Genomic DNA, 15,213 nt, shown 5'->3' on the forward strand with positions numbered 1-15,213 from the left:
CACAACTCTGTGAGAACATTTCCAGGAAGGTCTGACTGAGGAGGAAAGGCCCTCCCTGGGACATGGGCAATGCCATCCTCTGGCATTCACCTCACTGCTTGCTGATGTGAATGTAACCACCTCACACCCCTGCTGCCATGCCTTCCACTGTGACGAACTGTGTCCCATTTTAAACTGGGAGCCAAGTAAACCTTTCCTCCCTTCAGTGGCTTTTTACTGGGGGGAGGGGGTTGTCTGGCTACAGTCATGAGGAAAGTAGCTTACACCAGTGCTAAGGGGAGCTTTGTGATGTATTTCGCAGAGCCACTCATTAAATGTCTCATGTCCAGCATTTGGCCTTCATCGCTACCACAGCTCTTATGAAGGAGGACTGGCCCTCAGTCTGAGCCTAGCCTGGTCCTCTACCTGGAGACAAAGGCTGGTCTGGAAGATGCTGGGATCTTCACTCCTTGACAGGCTGGAGCCTGCTGGGCAGGCCCTGCCCTGGCTGCAATCAGAGTCCAGGGTTCCTGGGACCATGGGATGGTGTTGACCCTTGACTCCAGGCACCTGTGCACACTCACACCCCTCTGTCCACATATCCCCAGTGCACGTCTGTTCAGCAGACACACACACACACACACACACACACACACACACACACCACAATATCTTCATACCATGAGAATTAAGAAAGCATTAAGAAAGCACTGTCTTTCCACATAACCTCTTGTTCTGGTCCTGTCATCACTCGGATGAAGGACCTCCTCTCGTCTCAGGGCAGTGTCTGTTCACTGAACTCTCTTGTTCCCGGGTGATGCTTTTCCACTTGGTCTGGCTCAGCAACACTCACGCATGAGGTTCTGGTGGGGTTCTTGATTCCTACTGGAATCTGTCAGTAGCAATGGTTCCAAGGCTGGAGACCCAGCCTCCTCCACTGGGGACCTGAAGGAGCAGACAGACCCAAGTTGCCTGCGATTCCCTGATCTGCAGGGGGCACCAGAGGTCCATAGTCAGGGCACAAGCTGCCCAAAGGGCATCCCTGGCCCCACCCTTCCTCTTCCCAGCTCGTCAAGAATTCCTCTGCCTTGGCTTCCGGCTCCCTGCTCACTTCCTGTCTTCTGCTGCCCAAGAAAGCACCTGAAACAAGGCCAGCCTGTTGCCGGTTGAACAAACAAGGAGCCTGTAACTCAAGACAGGGTGAGGTGGCCTCAACATGGAGCAGAGCTGAGCCAAACCACATGGGGCCTCCTCCTGGAGACCTGACTCATGGAGGTGGCCGGAGGCTGGCACTTCTCTCAGATGGGAAACTGGCGAGAACCATGAGTGCTCTGTGGTCTTTGTAATGGCAAGGCAGATGCGTGTGTGTGCATGTGTGTGTGAGTGTGCATGCACACGTGTGTGTGTGTGTGTGCGCGCGCGTGTGTGTATATGTGTGTGTATGTCTGTGTAAGCCAATGTGCGTGTGTATACACTTGAATGGTGGAGTCCGCGCTTACATGTGCATAGGTGTGCGTGTGTATGAGACTGTGCGTACAAATGCATGTGTAAGGCATCCTGTTTGGTGTGCTTATATGAAGACACTCACACATCCCCGTCTTCCTCATTCTTGTATTACCCTCTCTCAAATGCTTCCTCTGGGAGAGGCTCCTTCCATGGACATCTGATGACGTCACTCCTGCAGGCCTGGTTAATACGCTGGGCTGTTTCCACAGACCACAGGGTGCCTCCTCCACCCACCTGGCCCACCCGGGCCTGGGCCTGAGGTTCCACAGTGTCTTCTTCTGTGGGCCACACCTACTTGTTTACTTGGCCTGTCCTGTAACCTCAAGAGATGTTTACAAGAGTCTCAAGTTCTGCTTGCAGCTGGGCACAGGGCACTGCCCAGCTCATGAGCACAAACGGACAGAGGCAGCAATGAGGGAACTGCTCGCTCCTTGTTGACATTCTTACCCGCCTGTGGTGAGGTGGGGACACAGCATGTGCTAAGGGAGGGGAAGAAAGCATGACAGCCCAAGACAGAACATGAGGTGAGCTGAAAACACAGCTGCATCCATGCTGGGGCTATGGAGTGCACCCCACCTTCCTCCCCCTCCTCTCCCTCCTCCCTCTCTTCCCCCTCTTCCCCCTCCTCTCTCTCCTCCCCCTCCTCTCCCTCCTCCCCCTCCTCTCCTTCCTCCTCCTCCTCTCCCTCCTCCATCTCCTCTCCCTCCTCCATCTCCTCCCCCTCCTTCCACCTCTGAGGAGAACATGAGGAGTTTGGGGTTGGTTTTATGTTGTTGTTGTTGTTTTGTTTTTTTCAGTTTGGATGACCTTGGTTAATACTGTATTTTCTAACTCTACCCATTTTCCTATGGATGTCATGATTCCTTTTATTTTATTTTATTTTATTTTATTTTATTTTATTTTTTGGCAGCATGTTTTCATGATCCACTCACCTGCTGAGGGACACCTAGGGTGGCCCGTGTGGTGCTGAGCAAAGCTCCAAGGCTTCAGAACGGCTGGTCTAACTGTAGAGAAGTTTACTAAGCTAGATAGAATTTGGGGTTGGGTAAGTGTTTGAGTAGCTGCCTGGATCCAGCTGTGCGATGCTTTTACCTGTGAGTTCAGTACAACAGAGTGATCTTGTAAACATGGCATTTATTCTCGTAACTCTTTATTTTACATTGTCCTGTGTTCATAATCATACTTTAAGAATTCTTTTCTTTTTCTTCTTTTTGTTTTAAAGATTTATTTAATACCTGCATGCCAGAAGAGGGCACCAGATCTCATTATAGATGATTGTGAGCCATCATGTGATTGTTGGGAATTGAACTCAGGACCTTTGGAAGAGCAGCCAGTGCTCTTAACCTCTGAGCCATCTCTCCAGCCCACCTTAGGAATTCTTTTTTTGTTGACTGCCACATCTGTGAAAGAGTCATGTTGTGTATTCAAGTGCTTGCACATTTCCTAACCTTGAGTTTTATTTTTTTAAGTTTGATTCTGTTTCTTGAAGTATCTGCTTCACAGAGGTGTCCTTTACCTAAGTGGGGTCACTGTTGGCTTCCTTTGTGTCTTCAGTTCCCTGTGGGGCCTCAATCCTCTCTTGCACAGGGAGCTCAACCAAGATAAAAGGACCCTTCACTTTTCTTCTGTGGCTTTAATGTAATTTACCATGCTAGGCAGGTAAAGGTCACGCGAGCTCAGGAAGCCAGTGCTGGAGAGAGCCTCTCTGTGTTTACTGGGTGTCCACGCACAGCCAGCATAGGCCCAGTACTGAGCATCTAGCTCCTTCTGACCACTGACTCCAGAAAGGGAACTTCAGCAGGAGCCACACAGCACACTCAGCATTCCACCCCTGCATCAGCCACTCTACCGCCTCCTCCGCACCTCCATCTGCAGGCAGCACTCGCAGGCAGGAGCTTCAGTGGGGTTGCAATGCCCCCCCCCCACTAACTGACCCTCTTCATTCCGTAACCCCTGGAGCACGTGAATGGTGGAGGGGGGGAGGGAAGAAGGGTCTTTCAAGAGCCACTTAGCTTTCTGGCATCATTCATCTGATGTGAATTGCCAGGGACAGAGAGCAGCTGGCTCTGTTCTCCAACAGTCAGTGGTCACGGACTGCTTTCCTTAATTCTGGTTGGCTCACTTTAAAGGGAATTTGGTGGTGCGATGGCTATATAAAACGACGAAAGGTTGCGATGACATCTTGAACAGGGAGCGTTTATGGACGCTCTGGGACAGAGAGCATCGGCAATGACTGTCAAGAGACAAGGGTCTGAGATCATGAGATCGTGAAAGACATCTGACCTTTGTCTCACTTACGATGAAGGCCATTGCCAATTGGTGAGTTTGACCCACCAGCTCACTCTGAGCTGTTGGCAATGTGCATTTTATTTAAATGACCCAAGAGGTCCTGGCTTAACAATCTATAAAGCTGCAGCTGGCCTCAGCTGGAAACCCTAACCGCCTGACTGTATAACCCAGCTGCAAAAGCTCTCTGAAAATGCCTGGGGCACACACACACATGTGTGTGTGAGCCTCTAGATCAGTGTTCGCTGAGAAGCCCTGTAAATGCTAGCTTGAGTTCTTTTCAGGTCAAAGCGGCACAACACGCACTGCTTTGGCCAGTTGAACTTGACCTCTGTCCGCTCTTCACTATTGAGCTTGGGTGACCTGGCCTCGCCCCGCATCACAGAAACACACCACCTTTCCTAGCTGATTTCACTCTGAAGCCTTTAAATAAACCTATATTGTAGGTTGGTTTGTTCCTTACTAAATTAATTGTTATTTTTATATATGCAAAGCATGGTGTGTGTGTGTGTGTGTGTGTGTGTGTGTACACCCATGGGCCACAGCACACATGGAGAGGTCAGAGGACAACACTGTGGAATCAGTTCTTTCCTTCCACCTTCAGGTGGGTTTGAGGATTGAACTTGGACGTCAGGTTTGTACAGCATGCTCCTTTATCCACTAAGCCATCTTGCCAGCCTCTGGTGTGTTAGTGTTTGGTGAAGAAACAAAGTCATGTGACCTAAGGGTTCAGTGGTGTTATGGAAAGCACAATCAGCACTCTGACCTGTGTCAACAAGATCATAGTTAAGATACTGTGATAATGGCGCCACCAAAAAGTCAAGAGAAAATGAGAGCAGAGTAACACTCACAATCTGAAGCACCCTTGGCACCCAGCCTCTCCAGTAAGGCCAGTCAGCCCATGCCACATCTGCTGGCCAGGCAAGAGACTTCCAGCTGAAGGTGCAGTGGCTGCTTCCTTCACAATGTGCACCGTGCAGTGGAGCTGTTTGAAAGCAGAAACTTTGGGTTGACAAGATGGCTCAGTGAGTGAAGGTACCTGCTGCCAAGCCTGATGACCTGAGTTCAAATCCTGGGATCCACACGGTGGAAGTACAGAACTGACTCCCAGGCTGTCCTCCAACGCCCTCCATAAATAACTAAAAATGTAATCAAAAACTGAATTTGAGATCTGGAGGGATGGCTCAGAGGTTAAGACTGCAGACATAGCATTCTTGCTGAGGGTCGGAGTTCAGTTCCCAGCACCCATGTCTGAAGACACCTAGGTAAAAATAAATCTTTAAAACTTAAATTTAAAAAGCTTGCATATCCCACAAAGACACACATATATGAAGACACCTAGGTAAAAATAAATCGTTAAAATTTAAATTTAAAAAATTTGCTCCTCCTTTCTCTTTTTGGCTTGAGTGGCATTGTCCAGAGTTGGAAGGGATATATATGTGTGTATATACGCATGTGTATATATATACATGTATATAAACACACACATATATGTATATACATGTATATGTACATGTATATACATATACACACATATATGTATATGTGTCTATATATGTACATACACACACACACACACACACACACACACACACACACACACACCAATGGGTCCTTCCTTTCACTCTTGGGTAGAAAACAAGTCATTTCAGAATTTATGTAATAAATATTTCAACACATTTAAAGACATTAAATAGATGTCTATAATATTTTACTCATGGGTTTCCACTCTGACAATCTGAGTATCAACTCAGAGAAAAGAAAAATAAATACAGAGGTTCATGTTGTGTATTTGGTAACAGTAACCTTGAGCAGGACACTTCCTGAGACAGTCAGTGCAGGGAAGGTGGAGAGTTACCAACACTCTGAAGACCATGACAGAGCCACAGGCAGACTCCACAGGAAGCGCCACCAGGGATGTGGAGCCTGTGGTAATGTGATAGGAAGCGGAGACACAGAGCTACAGTACAAGGCTGGTTGAATGTTTGGTGAGCTTGAGTACATGCCTACACATGCATGGATGCACACACATGCATGTGTACACACACACACACACACACACACACACACTCACAATGCACTCACACAAGCATGCACACATAAACACACATTTGTGCACTCATATGCACGCGCGCGCGCGCGCGCGCACACACACACACACACACACACACACACACGCGCACGCGCACGCGCACACACACACTTTATTCTCCATTGTGGGGCTGTACCACCATGAGGTTGGGAAAACTGAAACCTGCTCCAAAGGGCTGGTTCTTCATCCTACGTGGGAACGTAGTAGGCTAGGGCCTTCACTAACAAGCAGTCTTACCATCTTTACTTTACAAATCTAAGGCAATATTTGAAAGCCAGAGCAAAAGGAAAGAGTTACATATGAATCTCTCTCTGGTGGGGCCAGTGTGCATTTTTATGTATTTCTAACCAGTGGTTTAGAAGAATGAACTCGCTGGCCAGCCTCCTGGAGATGGTGAGGGAGATACTGTGTGTCAGCCAGGCTTGCCCAGGATGAGCCCATCCAGAAGAGCGTCTGGGTATGTGACCTGGGGACATTCCTCAACCTCTTTTAAAGTGCTTTGTCCCAGGTCCCTGAACAAAGTAGGAGGATGGTAACTGTTTCTCTAGGCTTGATAGCACCACAGTGAAAAGGAGGCCCACAGACGACACCCAGGAGACTGACAACCCCTGAGGACAGCCCAGAGCCCTTCACTGCCAGCACTATCACAATTGTTTTTATTTGTATTGTTATACAACTCTGTCCAGAGCAGAGCTCATAAACGGTGGCCCATGGGCCAGACACAGTCTACAGGTATGTGTGTGTGTGTGTGTGTGTGTGTGTGTGTGTGTATGTGTGTGTGTGTGTGTGTTGCTTTGAAACACCAGTGATTTGGCAGCTAGAAAGGGGAGACTTCACTGACAGCTCCAAGTTGCTCATTTCTCTTGGGACAGTGTGGGCACACTGGTCCTGGAAAATCCTCCTGCACTATGGAAACTCAACAGGCCAGTCATTGATGCCCCCTGCTGATACCATGCCTATGTCCCTGCAGGCACTGGGCCTGTGATCTCTTATATACAAATCTTCATTGTTTTCTCTTTACCAAATGATGTTGCCTTATAAAACATATAAAACAGCAGGGAAGGCCTGTTGTAGAGGGCTTGGCACATGCGCAGTGCCATGGGCTGAGGGATGTGGGGAAGGAGACACTGTTTGAAAGTGGATCCCAGGCTAGGAGATTGTTTCAGGAACAGAGCTGGCACAGAAGCACAGCCCCAAGTCAGAGCAGGTGTCATGTATGACGTAAGCACCCAGGAGGCCTGGAATGCTGGGGAAGGTGTCAGCTGAGGCCTAATGGGGCCTAGCCCCAAAGATCCCTCACACAATCTCTGGGACTTCATGTTCTGAGAGCTGAAATGGAGGGAGTGTGGGATCACCCCAGGCGTGATGAGCCAGCCACTCATCCAAGATGATCAGAGCAAGCCCCGCTGTGGCTCTCTGAGCTGGCCCAGAAGGTCATAGGGTCTTCTCAGGATGTTGAGACCATGAGAGTGGTGGCTGAAGGGAAATGACATATGATTAGGCTAATAAGGCATGGGCATTAGGTCTGGTTCCCAGCCTCTGTCCCAGAACGGGAAGACTGGGTTGGGCTGCTGTAAGTCTGGGACTGGGTCTGCCTTCTGCTCTGACCAAGGCAGACCACTGACTGCACCCACACCAGTACTTGCCTTTTTAGAGACCTCTTGCCTATAATTGCTGTATCGTGGTTAAGTTTCTGACAAAAAGGTCTCACTAGATTCAAGTGAAGGAGTGAGTGGGCTGAGTGACCCCAACTGGCACTGTGGTAGCGAATATCTTCCCTAAGCCAAGGCCACTGACTCCATTCCCACAGGCTGGCCATCTTTTCTTAGGCTTGAGGGAACTGCTTTTTGGTCATCAGCCCTTGGCTGTGGGTGGGAAAATTACAACTCTGAGCCATAGTGTACCTCATGTTCTTCTTCAATGGAGCCTTCCTAACCACAGGGAAAGGGCAAAGTCATTTCCAGACCTATGGTTTCCAACCACGGACATGAACCACGCCTCATGTGGCAAGGCCCGGGTGTTCCCTGAGAAGTCCTCACTAGTCACCAAGTGTAAGACGGGTCAGGCCAGGAGCTGCCTTGGTCTCTCTTGTGCTTCAGGTGTGGCTGCAACACCCCCTTCCTCATCCTGGATCAAAGCACCGTGCAGAAGAGAAACCTGTAGCATGAACATCATCAACTCCCCGCTCCAAGGTGGCAAGCTCATACTCCAGACTCGCTTTCTCTGAAGTTCCCATGGAAACGAATGGCTAGGAGAGCAGCTCCGAGGGCTGCACTAATGGTGGAGACAAGGACGCTTGAGTTCACAGTCCAAAACTCCAGGAGCATCTTCGATGACTTGAATCAATAGTTTACCTTGAAGGGAAGGGCTAGCTGGAATGCACTGTGTATGTTTCTCAGGAAGAAAATGGGGCTAGGTCCTGGGGAATTCTCCAAATGTCCTCACACTCAGAGCAGCATGTTTGAGAGGGCATGGGACTGGGGAGCAGTTATGGTAAGTTCCGTAGTGGCCAACAGTGGTTAGACAGAGTCTTGGGGAGGTGCTCTGGCCAGCCCTGTCCACATCAGTTAAATCAATGATTCCTGGTAGGGACACAGGGTGGTGGGAGATTTCTGTTACACATAAGCCACCCTGATTTTCACAGTCCACGGGCCTTTCATCATACACAGCAGCAAACTCAAAGGGACATTAGTCTCTGGAGACAAGTCAGCAACAGGGACACTAATGCCATTTCTGTGGCTGTGATTAAAATTCTCCCATAAAAAAAAAAAGAAGTCAAGGTAGAAAGGGTTTATTTTAGCTCACAGTTCTAGGTGTCCACCCATCACTCTAGGGAAATCAAGGCAGGAAAATCAAAGTTGTCACGCCCACAGAGAGAAATGAGTGCACCCGTGCTTAGCTTAGCGCTCAGCTGGCTGTCTCTACTCTCACCTGAAGCTGGAAATGATGCTACTACCTAACACTCAGGCTGGATCTTTATTGTTTTGTTTTGTCTTTGTTTTTGTTTTTTTGAGACAGGGTTTCCCTGTGTAGCCTTGGCTATCCTAGACTCGCTTTGTAGACCAGGCTGACTTCGAACTCACACTGATCTGCCTGGCTGGATCTTAATGAACAATCAACTAAGGCCAGCAAGACTATGCCCTAGAGACACACTGACTTCATTGATATTCTCTCCCCAGGAGGTTCTAGCATGACAGTGGGCAACAAGGCAACAGCTGGGGAAGCAGGGATGTGCAGACGCCTTTAAGATGGCTTCCCTCCTTGGCAATGTGGCATCCTTCCCCAGTGTCCTGATGTGGGCTGGACTACAGGTGAGAAGACGGAAGCCTTGATGACCGGAATCCAGCATGGGTCTGAGACATGGGCCTGCCAGTCACCAGCCTCGGAGACCCACCTCTCATCCTCTGACGCCCAGGTTTCTTTGAGGTCAGACTTTGGTAATGTCACGACCCTAGGGTGCCTGCCTCTAACAATCCCCAGATTCAACACAACTCACACAGAGGTGGGCATGAAAGTGCTTATTGGTTAAGTTTACTGGTGCTGCCTTAGTTTTTTGAGCTACAATAGAAATTCCAAAACTTAGCAGCTTAAAATGGCAATAGCTAAGTAACTCCCATGATTTCTTGGGACAGGGATGCTGGTGCAGACTGGCTGGTGCAGACTGGGGCGCCCTCCTCTCACTGACACCTAAGCATACACTGGGGCTAGTGGGCTTACCTTCAGAGTGGCTCATTCCCACAGTTAGCAAGCAAGTACTGCCAAGCTGCAGAAGGCTGTGGCTTTCCCGCATAGCTTTTCCAAGTGGCGTGGGGTGCTTGGGCTTTCCCACACAAGACCTCACATGGACAGGTCCTGTCACGGTTCAAGGCCGAAATACCCTCTTGGGCTCTTGTGCCTGACAACTGGATCTCCAGCTGATGGGGCTGTTTGGGGGAGATTGAGGAATATTGAGGGGTTGGGACCTAGCAGGATGAAATGGCTTGCTGGGGGCGGGTTTTAGTTATAGCCCGCCCAACCCCATTTCCTTCTTGGTCATGGTCTGTCTGTCTGTCTGTCTGTCTGTCTGTCTGTCTGTCTCTGTCTCTCTCTCCCTCCCTCCCTTCTTCCTTTCTTCTTGGCCCACCAGGATGTGGCAAGCAGCCTCACATTCTTCCTTCCACAATCACAAGGCACTCCCTCCCTCCGCTGGTCCTTCCCCAGCACGATGGGGATGGGCTGTATTGTCAAACCAGGAACTGAAACAAGCGCTTCCTCTCTTGGGTTGTCTCTATCAGGTATTCTATAGCATCGATGAGAAACATAACCAGTACTAGTTCCTAGAGAGGGGGAGGGGGGATGGAAGGAGGGAGGGGGTTGGGTTCGGGGGATTGTCAAACCAGGAACTGAAACAAGCGCTTCCTCTCTTGGGTTGTCTCTATCAGGTATTCTATAGCATCGATGAGAAACATAACCAGTACTAGTTCCTAGAGAGGGGGAGGGGGGATGGAAGGAGGGAGGGGGTTGGGTTCGGGGTGGAAGCCCAGAAAACTCACTACAGTTACAGAAGCTTCAAATGAAAGCTTTATTTTCTGAGCTCAGGAAGGCAGCCAGTTCAGGATCTGAACAGCATCCCTCAGGGGAAGCTGTATTGCATATTTAAAGGGTCAAAGCCACAAGGTGAGGGGGCATTGGTGAGTCTCAGGGTCATCCAATCAAATTTTAACATTATGGGTTAATCAAGGGCGTGTCTGTTGGAGGCTGGGCCTGATCCAGGACACCTGGCCTCTAGGCCCCGTAACTATTTTCCAAGACATTCAGTCTGGAATCCAAGGTCCTTAATTTATCCTCCTAGACTTTTGGTCCAGAGCTCAAGGTGATCAGAGAACAAAGAAGTGTGTCCTCTGTAGTGAGGGCTTTGTAGGCAATTTGTGTTTTTACCAGTTAACAGATTATTAGGAAAATGTTTCAAGGGGCCGGGTAGGAGATGGATCTGCCAGTTTGGGAATGAGGCTCTAGTTTGACCTTGCTAGAAAAATGTAAGAGTTGCTTTGAGCATGCTGGGCTCTGGCCTCTGCCTCCTTACAAGGGGAGAGACAGAGGGAGAGGGAGAAAGAGAGAGGTGGGAGAAGAGAGAGGGGAAGAGGAAGAAGGAGAAAGATTGGAGAGGGAGAGGGAAGGAAATCCCAGCCTAGGTCTACATGGAGGGAGCCAGGCCTCCCAGAAGAGCATCTCAGTCATCCCAGAGGGAAACTATGTGAAGATAAGTCAATTCTATCACTATGCGTTTCTGGAACCCAAACTCAGACATATTCTGATCATTAAAATTTGGGAGAAAGAGTCCAGACGTTACTGATCGCTGGAATCGTGTCTTGTCCAGTCCAGTGTGAACAGTGTGGGTCTTCCATGCCAAGCTCCTACTTTATAGAGTCTGGAAACAATTAATGAAAGCCTTGGCTGGAGCAGTGAGAGAGGAGGATAAAGAGCACATCAAGAATTCACCAAATTCACAGCACATTGAAAAAGTCTTACACTTGAAAACAGAAACATGTTTGTTTTGTTTTGTTTTGTTTTTTGTTTTTGTTTTGTTTTTTTGGTTTTTCGAGACAGGGTCTCTCTGTGTAGCCTTGGCTGTCCTGAACGTGCTTTGTAGACCAGACTGGCCTCAAACTCACAGAGATCCGCCTGCCTCTGCCTTGAGAGTGCTGGGATTAAAGGTGTGCGTCACCGCGCCTGCCTACGAAAACAGAAACATGTAGCTACAAAAGTCCAAGGCAGCGGTTCTCAAACTTCCTCATGCTGTGACACTTTAATACACCTCTTCATGCTGTGGTGACCCCCAACTATGAAATTATTTCACTGCTACTTCATAACTGTAATTTTGCTACTGCTATGAATCATAACGGAAATATCTGATTTGCAGGGTGTCTGCTATGCGACCCCTGCCGACGTTGTGAGCCACACACAGGCTGAGAACCACTGGTCCAGGCGGACACTGAACTACAAGACTTGCCATCCCGTGCTCTGTTCAGTCTTCTCACCCCGTTTAACTTCTTCCTCTCCTAAGATCTCTCTTCTCTCTCAGACAAAACCCTTTAAGTTCTCTGCACTTCCTGGGTTTGCTCTCTTCCTGAATCTCCCTCCTTCGTGCAATCCCAGGAGGAATAGTCCTCCCCGGGCTGCAGACCTAGGCATCTTCTGCTCTTCATCCTTTGCTCACTTCTTTCAACGCATTCCCTCAACAGGTCACAGTTAGAAACACGTACAAAATCATAATCACCACTGCAGCCCCAAATCACTCCCGCTACCAGGGCAATTGCTTCCCACGCACGTCCTGCTCCATCAACTTCCATCCCTGCACATAGTGCCCCGTCTTCCTGCTCCCCTCATAGGTCAGTACTGCCCCCACCCCACCCCTGTTCCTGCCAGGCCACTGTGATTACTCTCTGCCTCCACATGTGCTCACTCAGTCCTCCATTCTGGATTCCTCCTGCAATGCCCCCTTGCCACGGCTTTCATAGTGGGCACTCTGGCCTCCTACCCACCAGACCTGCTTGCCTGAGCCATCTGTGCTGAGAGCTACCTTCTATTGGAAGTAGCTCTTTGCTAGGCAAAGATAGAATATTCCTTCGTGTGTCTCTTAGCCAGGAGGCTCCTTAATTTGCTTCCTTGCCTCCTGTTGGTCTTCCTGTCTGGATGGGAAGGAGTCCAGGAAACTCACAACTCTGAAGCCTGGGAAGCTGTCTCAGCTCTGAGGTGGGGCAGTGTCTCCAGGGAAGAGTATCCTGAGACACGGGAGCCCAGGAACCACACAGCTCTGAGAGGAGGCCTCCTCAGCATCTCCTGGGGAGCTCAGAGGCATAACTTGGAGCAGCCCGGCCTGGCTGCTGAAGCTCCTCAGCAGGGATTGGGACACTTTCCTGCCGCCAAGTGTACAAAGTAGGCCAAGTTAATAAAGGGAGTCTGGCAGAAAAGCCAATACCTCCTACTTCCTCCACCTGACCACACCCTTCTAACGGCATCTCCTCTTCTTACTCCACAGGTTTCTGAGGAGACACAGGTTAAAGGTAAGCAAGCTTCCTAGTCAAGACTCTTATCTGTATTCCTCCTTGGGGGGGGGGGCGGGTACCTCCTCCTTCATCCACCTGATCAACTGGCTGAACAGAGGAGCCTTGGGGGTATAAGGAATACTGTTAGGGATCTCCATGGTGGTACAGAATGGATCTGACTTTCTACTTAGACATATCAATAACAAAATTGATATTTTTGTTTTTGTTTTCTCATTTCTATCTGTTTGGATACTAGCACCTCATTTCTCCATTGGCAAAGGATTTGGGGGCGGGGGAGTGGCACTGTTTGTGGTGGTGGCCAAACTCTAGCATGCATAGTTGATGCCTGACTATGCTTCATGAGGGCAAGGCCCTGAGCATCGTCCTCTATGGCTCTCAGCATGCAGCACAGCTGCAGGCACACGCGCCAGGCAGTGAAGCCCAGCAGTCTATTTTAGTTTCCAGAACACATTTATATCATGACTGCATCCAACTTTTACATTACTGATTCTGGGGTGCTCCACTTCCATGCCCATCCTGAAAGCCAGAGAGATTAATCGATGGATATCCGGAGCCGCTGAGCTGATGGCTTCGGTAGTGTAGAGCCAAATCTTCCTGAGATTAACCTGGCAGTTCCAAGGGAGTCTCAGTGCTGATGTGGGATTATGTAGTCTGGGTGTGTGTAGTTGAACCATACAGAGATTTTTAAACAAAACATCATTTGTGCCCTCACCAGTATGGCCTGTAATTTCCTGACCTTGTCAGCTCCTTGGCTTCTGAATGGCATAAAGTCATGATGATAAAATTGGATAAAATTATGCAAGCAACCATTTCAGGGCTGAAAATTTACCCGACAACAAACCAACAGAGAGCATTTGTTCAAGATAAACAACTGAAGTGGAAAATCCCAGAGTCTGAGGCGTCTCACCTGGAGCTGCTGTGGTCTCCCTAGCTCAGTCAATACAACTATGTGTCAGTCACTGGAGCAGCCACTGCCACCAGCAGGAAGTTAATCCCAAGGCCCGCACGGAACTGTCCAAGGCTCAGATGCATCATTGAAAAGAAAGTCTCAGCTGCAGATAAACAGGCGAGGAAGAGGAGATGCCTTGGTCAGGTTGAAGCTTGGGCACCGCTCATGGCAAGCAAGACTGGAGAAGCAAGAAGGTTGGTGGGAGAGCTAGGGTGCCAGACACTACTAGTGCATGTGTGCAAAGGTGTGAGCATGCTCAGGAGGGGATGGAAAGTCTTCTTGTTATTAGTACACACCTACTTGGATAGGAAGCCTTAGAAACATCCCAGAGAAGGAGATACAGGAAGCCCAGGGAGATGTGTGAATTGTCTGACCTCTCAATGTGTCCTCAACCCATGGACACACTCATCCTTAGTGGTTGGAGACCTTAGGGCCTTGGGTGTCTGAGTTCAGACTTCAGCACCACCATGTGATCGATCCCTGAGCCCCATGAACTAGGGCGACTCTGGAGAGGTTGGGCCACAAGATTAAAACAACAGTTAAGTTTAGAAAGTCCAGCAGAGACGTCAGCTATTGGAGACACGTCAGCCCATTTGAGAAGGCAAAGGAGAATCGGCCAACTCGATGAACTGATGAAAAAGGAAAAGAATAAAGATAATAATAAATGATAAAAACAAATAATGAAGACCGAGTCCCAGAGACCGAACAAAGTCATCACTCAAATATATCAGCAAATGTACCATGGAGATGCTAGCAGAGCAGAGAGAAAGGCTAACAATATAGGCAGCCTTCACATTCATGGACCCTGCACTGTGGTTTCAGCAACTGCAGGCAGATCCCTGATTTAAAATGCTATGGCAGCAAGGCATGTTGGCAGAGGCAGGTGGATCTCTGTGAGTTTGAAGCTAGCCTGGTCTACAAAGTGAGTATAGGACAGCCAAGGCTACACAGAGAAACCCTGTCTTGGGGCTGGGGTGGGGGAGGGGTGGGGAAGGGGGCAGGGGTGGGGGAGAAAACAAGACAAAATAAAATGCTATGCCATTTGCTGAGAACTTCCATATGTTCCTCCATATGCTTAAAAAAGATGCAATTTTAATTTATTGTGGCATGTGTGTGTTTGTATGTGTGTGTATATGTGTGTATATGTGTGTATATGTGTGTGTATGTGTGTGTGTGTGTGTGTGTGTGTGTGTGTGTGTGTGTGTGTGTGGTGTGTGCCATAGTGCAGGCGTGGAGGTCACAGGACAACATGTGAGAGTCTGTTCTCTCCTTCCACCATTGGGTCCTGGGAATTAGTTCAGGTTGTTAGACTCGACAGCAGGTCCCTTTACCCACGAGCCCTCTCACCAACCCCT

At 49.1% G+C, this 15,213-nt stretch overlaps 1 long non-coding RNA gene across 2 annotated transcripts; it reads left to right on the forward strand.

The window, feature by feature from the left end:
- The first annotated feature begins 1,106 nt into the window (after positions 1-1,106).
- Positions 1,107-14,805, forward strand: LOC311596739. Of its 2 annotated transcripts, none has more exons than XR_014778954.1 (4): positions 1,107-1,179; positions 7,963-9,289; positions 12,882-12,906; positions 13,625-14,805. It is a non-coding gene; the product is annotated as an uncharacterized lncRNA (long non-coding RNA). The 2 variants fall into 2 exon arrangements; XR_014778955.1 differs by lacking the exon at positions 1,107-1,179 and adding an exon at positions 3,486-3,804.
- Positions 14,806-15,213: the final 408 nt, after the last annotated feature.

Source organism: Acomys minous (assembly GCF_964271855.1).
Source record: "Acomys minous genome assembly, chromosome: 4".
Taxonomy (NCBI): Eukaryota; Metazoa; Chordata; class Mammalia; order Rodentia; family Muridae; genus Acomys; species Acomys minous.